Source organism: Terrapene carolina, unplaced genomic scaffold (genome assembly GCF_002925995.2).
Source record: "Terrapene carolina triunguis isolate 2854851 unplaced genomic scaffold, T_m_triunguis-2.0 Scaffold257, whole genome shotgun sequence".
NCBI classification, from domain to species: Eukaryota; Metazoa; Chordata; order Testudines; family Emydidae; genus Terrapene; species Terrapene triunguis.
In genome coordinates, this window is record NW_020664608.1 from 1 (window position 1) to 10225 (window position 10225).

The 10225-nt window shown below is 49.1% G+C and overlaps 1 non-coding gene across 1 annotated transcript; it reads right to left on the bottom strand.

The window, feature by feature from the left end:
* Positions 1-8259: 8259 nt before the first annotated feature.
* Positions 8260-8341, bottom strand: TRNAS-UGA. The gene has a single exon. It is a non-coding gene; the product is annotated as a tRNA-Ser (tRNA).
* Positions 8342-10225: the final 1884 nt, after the last annotated feature.

A 10225-nucleotide genomic window follows, 5' to 3' on the forward strand; every position in this document is an offset into this window, starting at 1 on the left:
CTGCTGGCTCCTCTCCGTCCCACTCAGCACCTCCCACCAGCCACCAGACAGCTGATCGGGGGCCAGCCCTCGTGAGCACCCCCTATTTTTTTCCGTGGGTGCTTGAGCCCTGGAGCCCATGGAATTGGTGCCTCTGATCTGGCCCCATTGACTCCAGTGGGGCTATGGCTGATTGACCACAGCTGGGATCTGACCGGAGCACCGAAGTTTTGCCACAAATTTGCGTTTGCAGAGATACAATTCAGGCTGCTGGGGCTCATTGTCTGAGGTGGAGCAGCAGCGATTTGTCCATGAGAGCAGGGTGTATATTAAATGTTCATTATCATTATTATTATGTATTAGGTGTATTACGGTCATGCCTAGGAGCCCCAGTCAGTGATCAGGACCTCACTGTGCTAGGCGCTGTACATTATCTATTAGGTGTTGTCACGTTATTGATTTGAACTGGGACCATATAGAACATGGTTGCAACCAAAGTCCTGTAGTGGCACCAAATCTTGCATAAAGGAGGGTCAAATGAGGTGTCTAAGACAAGGTTATGGTTTGCTCGTTATGATTGTGCTGTTTATATGTGTGTATCAATTTTGTAGTCGAAGTTATGAATATTGGCTCTATTCTGTCTGTATTTCAAACTTATGCTATGCTTCTGGGAAACATCCCAGACAAGTTGGTGTTAGTTCTGCCTAGCCTGCTTGATGGCCCATTAAGGACCATCAGCTATACAATTGACCCATTGAGAGAAGGCAAATACACCTTATAACTCAGCAAAGTATGCAGGGACTGGCCCATGTGACTCCAGACTCCATTTTGCTGTAATTTTCCACAGTAAGAACAAAGAGGTGTTCTTACATCTGGAAAAGACTATAAAGAGGCTGAGGCCTCTCCTCCATCTTGTCTTCAATCCTGCTTCTTACCTCTGGAGGAACTTTGCTACAAATGGAAGCTCTACAAAAAGGACTGATGACCCATCCCAGCTGGGGATGTATTCCAGAGACTTGAGTTGAACCTGCAGTTTATTCTATCACTGCTACAAGCCTGAACCAAGAACTTTGCCATTACTGTATGTAATTGATTCCATGTAACCAATTCTAGCTCTCATCTCTATCTTTTTCCTTTTATGAATAAACCTTTAGATTTTAGATTCTAAAGGATTGGCAACAGCGTGTTTTGTGGGTGAGATCTAATTTGTATATTGACCTGGGTCTGGGGCTTGGTTCTTTGGGATTGAGAGAACTTTTTTCTTTTACTGGGGTATTGGTTTTCATAACCATTTGTCCCCATAACGAGTGGCACTGGTGGTGATACTGGGAAACTGGAATGTCTAAGGGAATTGCTTGTGTGACTTGTGGTTAGCCAGTTGGGTGAGACCAAAGTCCTCTTTGTCTGGCTGGTTTGGTTTGTCTTAGAGGTGGAAAACCCCCAGCCTAGGGCTGTAACTGCCCTGTTTTAAGCAATTTGTCCTGAACTGGTACTCTCAGTTGGGTCCCGCCAGAACCGCATTGTCACACCTCCCTCAGTGCTCTGTGGCTTTTAAGCCTTCCCTTGCAGCTGTCAGCACCAGCTGCCTCTGCTCTAGGTGCCCAGAGGAGGAAAGGTGTGCTGGGCTCCAGCCTGGGACTCTTCCTCCCTCCTGCCTATTCCTGACTATGAAGCCTGGCCCTGACACTGCTTTCTTCAAATGCCGTGTGGGCAAGAGGAAGAGGGTGGCAGCTGCAGGTACAAGGACCAAACTTGTGGACATCAGGTGAAGCAGCGAGAAACACAACCATCAGACAGGGCAGTTTCTTGCATGAGAGACACTGTCCCAAAGCAGGACTAATGCTTAGACCTGGTTATCAGTGATTTCAGATCTGTTGATCTGCAGCAAGACTCTACATTGAGTCTTAATCAGCTCTGTTATTCCACAGAGACGAACAAAAGGGTGAAATGGTGCCTGGAATCCTTAAGAAGAATCCACCCCACCAAGAACCAACACTTGTAGCTACCTGCTCTCAACTCCACTGAGAATGTTTTGGGGTCATTCCTTGCCTTTATCAACCTAGGGGCCTGGGACAACAGCAGTTAACAGGTGCTCCAGTAGCACAATTGGTTAGCGCACAGTACTTATAGGGCAGTGCTGAGAGGAGTTATGCTGAGGTTATGAGTTCAAGCCTCACCTACAGCACTGGTTTTCATTAACCAAGTATTGTCACCCACAGTATTCGAGATGTGGGCATACCATCGATTTATATAAGGACAATAATATATTCTCAGTCTTATTCTCTATCCCTTTTTAATGATCCCTAACATCCTATTTGCTTTTTTGACTGCCTCTGCACACTGCGTGGACATCTTCAGAGAACTATCCACGATGACTCCAAGATCTTTTTCCTGACTTGTAGCTAAATTGGCCCCCATCATATTGTATGTATAGTTGGGGTTATTTTTTCCAATGTGCATTACTTTACATTTATCCACATTAAATTTCATTTGCCATTTTGTTGCCCAATCACTTAGTTTTGTGAGATCTTTTTGAAGTTCATCACAGTCTGCTTTGGTCTTAACTATCTTGAGCAGTTTAGTATCATCTGCAAACTTTGCCACCTCACTGTTTACCCCTTTCTCCAGATCATTTATAAATAAGTTGAATAGGATTGGTCCGAGGACTGACCCTTGGGGAACACCACTAGTTACCCCTCTTTGTTCTGAGAATTTACCATTAATTCCTACCCTTTGTTCCCAGTCTTTTAACCAGTTCTCAATCCATGAAAGGACCTTCCCTTTTATCCCATGACAACTTACTTTACTTAAGAGCCTTTGGTGAGGGACCTTGTCAAAGGCTTTATGGAAATCTAAGTACACTATGTCCACTGGATCCCCCTTGTCCACATGTTTGTTGACCCCTTCAAAGAACTCTAGTAGATTAGTAAGACACGATTTCCCTTTACAGAAACCATGTTGACTATTGCTCAACAGTTTATGTTTTTCTATGTGTCTGACAATTTTATTCTTAACTATTGTTTCGACTAATTTGCCTGGTACCGACATTAGACTTACCAGTCTGTAATTGCCGGGGTCACCTCTAGAGTCCTTTTTAAATATTGGCATTACATTAGCTAACTTCCAATCATTGGGTACAGAAGCCGATTTAAAGGACAGGTTACAAACCTTAGTTAATAGTTCCGCAACTTCACATTTGAGTTCTTTCAGAACTCTTGGGTGAATGCCATCTGGTCCCAGTGACTTGTCAATGTTAAGTTTATCAATTAATTCCAAGACCTCCTCTAGTGACACTTCAATCTGTGACCGTTCCTCAGATTTGTCACCTACAAAAGCCGGCTCAGGTTTGGGAATCTCCCTAACATCCTCAGCCGTGAAGACTGAAGTAAAGAATCCATTTAGTTTCTCCGCAATGGCTTTATCGTCTTTAAGCGTTCCTTTTGTATCTCGATCATCAAGGGGCCCCACTGGTTGTTTAGCACAAGGAGCCAAGTGTGCAGGCACCCAAGCGGTGTAATAACTGTGTACGTTCGGTTGACATAATTCTGTAGTACAGACATTGCCTTAGTATTTCACTCTGTGCACTGAGATGTGAGTGTAAAACAGCCACCCACAAATACAGCCATTGAAATCCCCCAATTTACTGTCTCTGCCCTTCCCAGAAAGTCATAAAGTTCAGTTCATTCTGGCTAGAAGAGGGGACATTCAAGTCACACTAATGTTTATAATTGATTAAATAATGTTTAGAGTTTAATTAATAGACTCGAAAAACAAATAGTGATTCCTCAACACAACACTACAAGGTGAAACAGGAACAGAGACAAACCTTGTCAGTAAAGCATTTTTTCCCCAAAGATCCTCAAAATATTATTAATTCCCACCCCACCTCCATAGGATGTCTGTGCAGGTTAAGTGCCCTGCGTCCATCTTCCCATTAGAATTGCCCTGGTTGGACATTCCCAGACCTGGACATTGGTGAAATACAGAATCTGAACAGCAAACCCGGCTCCCTGCACCAAGAATGATGTGGGGGGTTCTACTGTCACTTACTCCTTTATCATACCACAGAGAAAGGTTTTTTCAAAAGCCAAACCATCCCCCCACCATCCCTAGTCAGCCAATGAACTAGGGAGAAGGTTACAGACAGCAGAGACCTTAGAAACAGTTAAGTTACAACAAGCCCACCACACAAAGTGGCCGAGTAGTTTAAAAAATAGCCTGCTAATCTTTGTCATCCTTGTGGGCAGGAGCTGTGGATCCCCCCTAAAACTGTGGGGGCCACAGGCACCCAAACTATGGTCTCACCCCCTGTGCTGTCCCCTGAGCCCCCCACCCCACCCCACCTCACAAAGCTCTTGGCCTGACTCATGCCTTGTCAGGGAAGTGCGGCCATGCTGCCCAAGCCCGAGTCATGTCCGCAGCCTGGCCCGCCCCGGCTGACGGAGCGCAGAGCCACACGAGTCAATGGCAGGTCGAGTCGGGGCTGCGTAACCCGCCCTCCTGGGGCTCCGGGGCTGAGGAGGCTGGGGCTACGCAGCCCACTCTGGGGCTGGGCGCGATGGAGCTCGGGCACTAGCCTGGAGCGGGAGCTGGGTGCTGCAGTTTGGGGGGAGGCTCTAGGCTCCAGTGGGGTTTGCAGAAGGGGCGGGGCCTCGGGTGGAAGGGGCGGGGCAGGGGGTTAGTCTCCCCCAGCTGGCGGTTCGTGCTCCACCCATCGTGTTGCAATGAAAGAGGCTGCCCAGTCTGCACTTGCAGCGAGGTTCCCCCACTACGTGGCCGTGCAGAGGCTGCAGGAGACAGGCAGGTGGCAGCAGGGGAAGTGGCGACACAGGAGCTCTCAGCAGCAGGGTGAAGGACAATGCCATGGAGCGGCAGCGACGCAGAGTGAACAGGGCAAACCGAGAGCCCGTTGAGGGAGGGGCGGCAGCAGAAGCTGAGGTATCGCTCGATGTCTTCCCCTCCCTCCCCCACCTCTGGGGCTTTGCTGCCCAAGGGGAGTGGGGGTCGGTGGAAGGAGAGCAACGGGGTCTGTTAAAGGAACATTGGATTTTACTGTCACACCGCAAGGTGAGAAACTGAGGTGAAGGACACTGCCCAGCGTACTCTGGGGTGGGGGTTTTGCTTATGATCGTAGATTTGAATTTATGATCCTAGATTTGAGTTAACTGCGATTAATCGACAGCCCTAATTTTTACTATATTAATTAAACCCATAACTTTATTTACTCAAGCCTAAAACTTAGTGTCACTTAATTTTTCTCTCTCCTAGCAAGAATGAACTGAATGTTGTGACTTTCTGGAAAGTGCAGAGTGATTAAATGTGGGGAATTCAATCTCTGTGTTTGTGAATTGATGTTTTCCTCTCACAGTTCATTGCACGCACTGAAATACTAAGAGAGATCTAAGGGCTGATGTACTCCGGACACTTAACTGGCGTAGCAACGTCTCTCCGGGTGTGAAAAGCCACCCTCCTAACCAGTGTAGTTCAGCTGATCTAAGCCCTGGCAGAGATAGTGCTGGGTGGATGGAAGAAGTCTTCTGTCAATCTGGCTACTACAGCGATGGGAAAACCCCGCCAATCATTGTAGCGACTGTCTACTCCGAAGTGCTACAGCTGTGTTTTAAGTGTAGACAGCCCAAGGGCAGGTCTACACTATGGGGTTAAGTCGACCTAAGTTACGCAACTCCAGCTACGTGGAATTGACTTGTTGGTTGCTGAGAAGAGAGTCAGGCCAGTTCTCTGGGCACCAGAACTTCCAGCATCTTCCCAGCCCAACCCAGGCTGCTGCCCTGCCCCAGCCTCTGCCCCACTGGGACCCTGCATTGTGAATCTAGAGCAGCATTTCTCAAATTCAGCCTCCAGGGGATTTTCCTGCAGCCAGAACAGCCTCCTGGGCAGAGATGCAGGTGGGGGGGAAGCAGCAGCTCCTCCCTGCAGCGTCCAGCTGTTGCTCCTGAATGCCCTGCCTGGGTGTTTGCTGGCGCTACCAGCAGGGGATCGGCATCATGTACCGCCCAGCCTCCTGGGGGCTCCAGGCAGCACATCTGCAGGCATGTGGGGCTGGGGGTGGTCTTGATGGGGTAGGAACCTTCAACTCCGCAGGCAGCTGGTGAGTTCCCAACTCACCTACCAGGGGCTGAGAGGCTCTGGGGGAAGACTTTGGGCTCCAGCTTGCCAGGGCTCCAGGAGTGGGCTTGGGGTTTCAGTGCCCCTCCCACCCTTGCATCAGCCCCCGGGGCTCTGGGCTTTAGCCTTCCCACCTCCACCCCTCCCCAGCTCCAGCCACAGGGCTTCAGCAGCGGGCTCTGGGCTTCAGCCCATGGGCTCTGGCTTCAGGCTTCAACCCCCAGGGTGGTGGGGCTCCGGCTTGGGAAAATTCTCAGAGTGGCCACCAGCAAGAGTTGGTGGCCGCACTCTGAGGCCACCAAAACAATTGTGATGAGTCCCCTGCTCCAGAGCATGAAGGGGCAGCAGCTGAGGCAGAGGACAGCCTGGGCTGGGCAGATGCTAGGAGCAGAGCACCAGAGGCTGTACTGGCTCCCGCCTCAGCACCAGACAATCAATTCCCCCCACCCCTGTGACAGCAGCCTGCAGCTAAGAGCAGTGCCCATGGTGGGTTTCTCGTCTTGCTCCTGCTGGGGTGAGCAGGGACCGGGGGATGTTTCTAGCAGAGACGTTGGAACTGAATTGGGGAACCAGCTTTTATAACAGGCAGCTCAGGAACGGCATCAGATGAGCAGACTATTGCTTTAAATACTAGGTCACCTTGCCTGATGAACGGCCTCTTATTTCATTGCTTCTGAGGTCTCTGCTTCCTGCAACCTTTTCCCCAAGTTCATTGGCTGGCTGGCCCGGGAGGGTCTGTACTATTGACAAAGACTAAGTGACAGGGACAAAAACCTCAAATCCCTCCTGGTGCCGGGAGCCAGGTTTGCTCTTTAAATTCTGTCGTTCGTAAATGTCCAGGTCTGGGAATGTCCCACAACAGCATTTAATGGGAAGCGGCCTCAGAACAGTTACACTGCACAGAGCTCCTATGGAGAACAGATGGGAATTAGTAACATTTTGAGGATCGTTTGGGAAATTAACCTTTGCTGACAAGGTTTGTCTCTGTTCATATTTCACCGAGAGGTGTTATGTAGAGGGATCTCTGGTATATTTTTGCAAGCTTAATAACAAACTCCTAAACTTTATTCACTCAAATTGGTGTCACCTGATTTTTGCATCTCCCTGTGAAAACATAACGGACCCGTGTGGCTTTCTACAGGGTGTCATGATGTTAACGTTGGGGAATTCAATCTCTGTACTTGTGGGGGGTGTTGCTTCTTTACAGCTGACTCAGAGCTTCCAGCCTCGGGCTGCCCCTGCCTCACCGCCAGGCACACCGGGCTGTTAGCTGCACCCACTGTCCTTGCCGGGGGCCCTGCTGAACCCTGGGGGCTGCACTGCAGGGCTGGGGTGACTCTGCAGGGGGAGACGCTGCTGTGGAGCAATGTAGAGCGGGGGCAGGAAGGAACCGGGGTCACTAGTCACATTCTGAACTGCCCAATGTTCCACATTTGGGAATGGCCGAGAACAATTCTAAGGGGAAGGGAAATGCAGAGCAGTGACACTGGAGGTGCCCAGACCTCCACTGGGGGCGGTGTGGAAATTAATAATGGGAAGAGCATTTGCGAAATTAGTCGTCACTGACAAGATTTGTCTCTGTTCTTATTTCACGTTATGGTGTTATTTAGAGGGATCAGGACATAGATTTACTCTATTAATTAAACACTTAACTTTATTTACTCAAGCCAAAAACTTAGTGTCACTTATTTTTTCTCTGTCCTAGCAAGAATGAATTGAATTCTGTGACTTTCTGGAAAGTGCAGAGAGATTAAATGTGGGGAATTCAGTCTCTGTGTTTGTGAGCTGATGTTTCCCTCTCACAGTTCAGTGCCTGCATTGAAATACTAAGAGGGATCTAAGGGCTGGTGTACGCTGGGCACTTAACTGGCACAGCGACGTCTCTCAGGGTGTGAAAAATCCACACCCCCAAACCACATAGTTAAGGTGACCTAAGCCCTGGTTAGAAAGTGCTAAATAAAAGGAAGAATTGTTCCGTCAAGGTAGCTATTACAGGGATGGGAAAACCCCTCCAGTCACTGTCTACTCCGAAATGCTATAGCAGGGCCACAGCAGCATTTTAAATGTAGACAGAGTGAAACTAGATCTGGCTCCAGTTTGCATTGTGGCTGCTCAGGCACTAAGACTACAGTAACGATAACAGTCCAGTGCTTCCGTAGTTGGCAGGATTTGAACCTGCACGGGGCGACCCCAATGGATTTCAAGTCCATCGCCTTAACCACTCGGCCACAACTACTTGACATACAGCTGTTTTACTACATGATGATTCTGCTGTCAATGAATTGTCACTTCAAATTGCTCACCCCAGCTTCCCCAGCACACTCACGGCTGCGCATCAGTGTAAGTGTGTCCTTGGCTGAACAGCGAGAATTCCTGCCCATTTCCCTTCCGGCTGGAGCAAGATGAGAGTGTGTTTGTGTTAACGACATTGCTGTAGATTGTTGTTCATTCCCCAGGGTGACAATTTAGACAGTCCCTTTCCCATTCAAATCTCCAGCCCATCATTCCAATAGCAGGGGGCAGGTTTTCTCTGGGGCACTGAAATATTTCAGGGGGTTGGTGCATGAACTCAGCTTTGCATTCCACCCCTGATGTTTCATGGACTAACAACAGCAGCAGAAAGAAAGAGCCGAGCCAATATCTCCCTGTCAGAGATGCAGGTGCCACGTCCCCTCTGTCTGACCATCACCATTGCAGGAGAGAAGGGTTCACTGGAATCGAACGCCCTGGCTCAGACCAGAGACACAGGGAGGTTTTGCTGTCCATGGATCTGTGCAAAGGAAATTGTGTCTCTGTGTGAAATTGAGGTGGGAAATGAAACGTCCACATGGTGGCCCAATGCCCTAAGGAATGTGGGTGAAGGACTCGGGCTGAGAAATGATTTAACAGGGGTTTGTATCAATGTATTGCCCTGATTAAAAACTATGTCTAAAAGACAGCCATTGTTGTTAGTACTTGTACTTGTGTAGGGACACCCCAGTGGGTGTCAAGTCCATTGCCTTCACCAGGGGTAGTCGATTATTTTATCAAGATCGAAATTTCTTGGTCAAGGTCTAAACTCCAGAGAAAACAATACACTGCTGATAATAAGAAATATATGCAACGATTTTGCAGTCACTATGGGCATAACTATGATGTGTCGTGTTTCACTCTATATCTGGCACCACCTCCTTTCCCTTTGGCCTTGTAGTTGACCAAGGGTAAAGCTAAACATCCCCTCAGAAACCAGGGAGTGTTTGTGTTCATTCCTGCGAGCTACACAGGGGTTTGATTTTGCTGTTTTCAATCCTCCGGCTCTGCCGGGATAAGGAATAATTCAGGCTGCCACTGAACTGAAGGAGGGAGATCATTTTTTGACAGGGAGAGGGATGCCTCCTCTTAAAGGTGTTTGTCTGGCTGGCAGCCCTGGTTCCCAGGTCTCTCTTGAGGGAAGAAAGTTTCTATGCAAAATACCAAAACTGTTAAGGGAGAGGAGGGAAAGGCGACGGGCACAGGATGGGGCCAGCATGAACCTCTAACATGGTTCTTTTATGTGGGATGACTCTGAACATTGACTGATCTCCGCTCCCTTGTGTTTGAAGAGATGTTTAGTTTTGCACTTGGGAAACTACCAGGCTGAAGGAATTTAATGGATGGTGACACTAGGATTCAAGGGTTATTTAGTGTTGTAAAAAGTGTTAAAAACTCTTAGCTTCAACTTGAACTGCCTGTTATTAACAGTTGGTTCCCCAGGTCACAAACGCCCTGGGTTCCCTCACGCCTCGGTGGGAACTAAAGGGAATCGTCCCGTGCTGCCCTTAGCTCCAGGCTGATGTTTCCGGGGAGGGAGGTGGAATTGATTGGTTTGCTGGTGAGAAGGGAGCCAGGCCAGTTCTGGGGGAACGAGAACTCCCAGCATCTCCCCAGCCCAACCCAGGCTGCTGCCCTGTCCCAGCCTCTGTCCCCCTGGGGGCCCTGCAGGTTTGACTCTAGAGCGTGGAGGGGGCAGCAGCGGAGGCAGAGGACAGACTGGGCTGGGCAGATGCTGGATCAGACACCAGAGGCCTATACTGGCTCCCTCCTCAGCATCGAACAATCAGTCCCCTCCCCCACCCCCGTGACAGCAGCCTGGGGCTAAGGG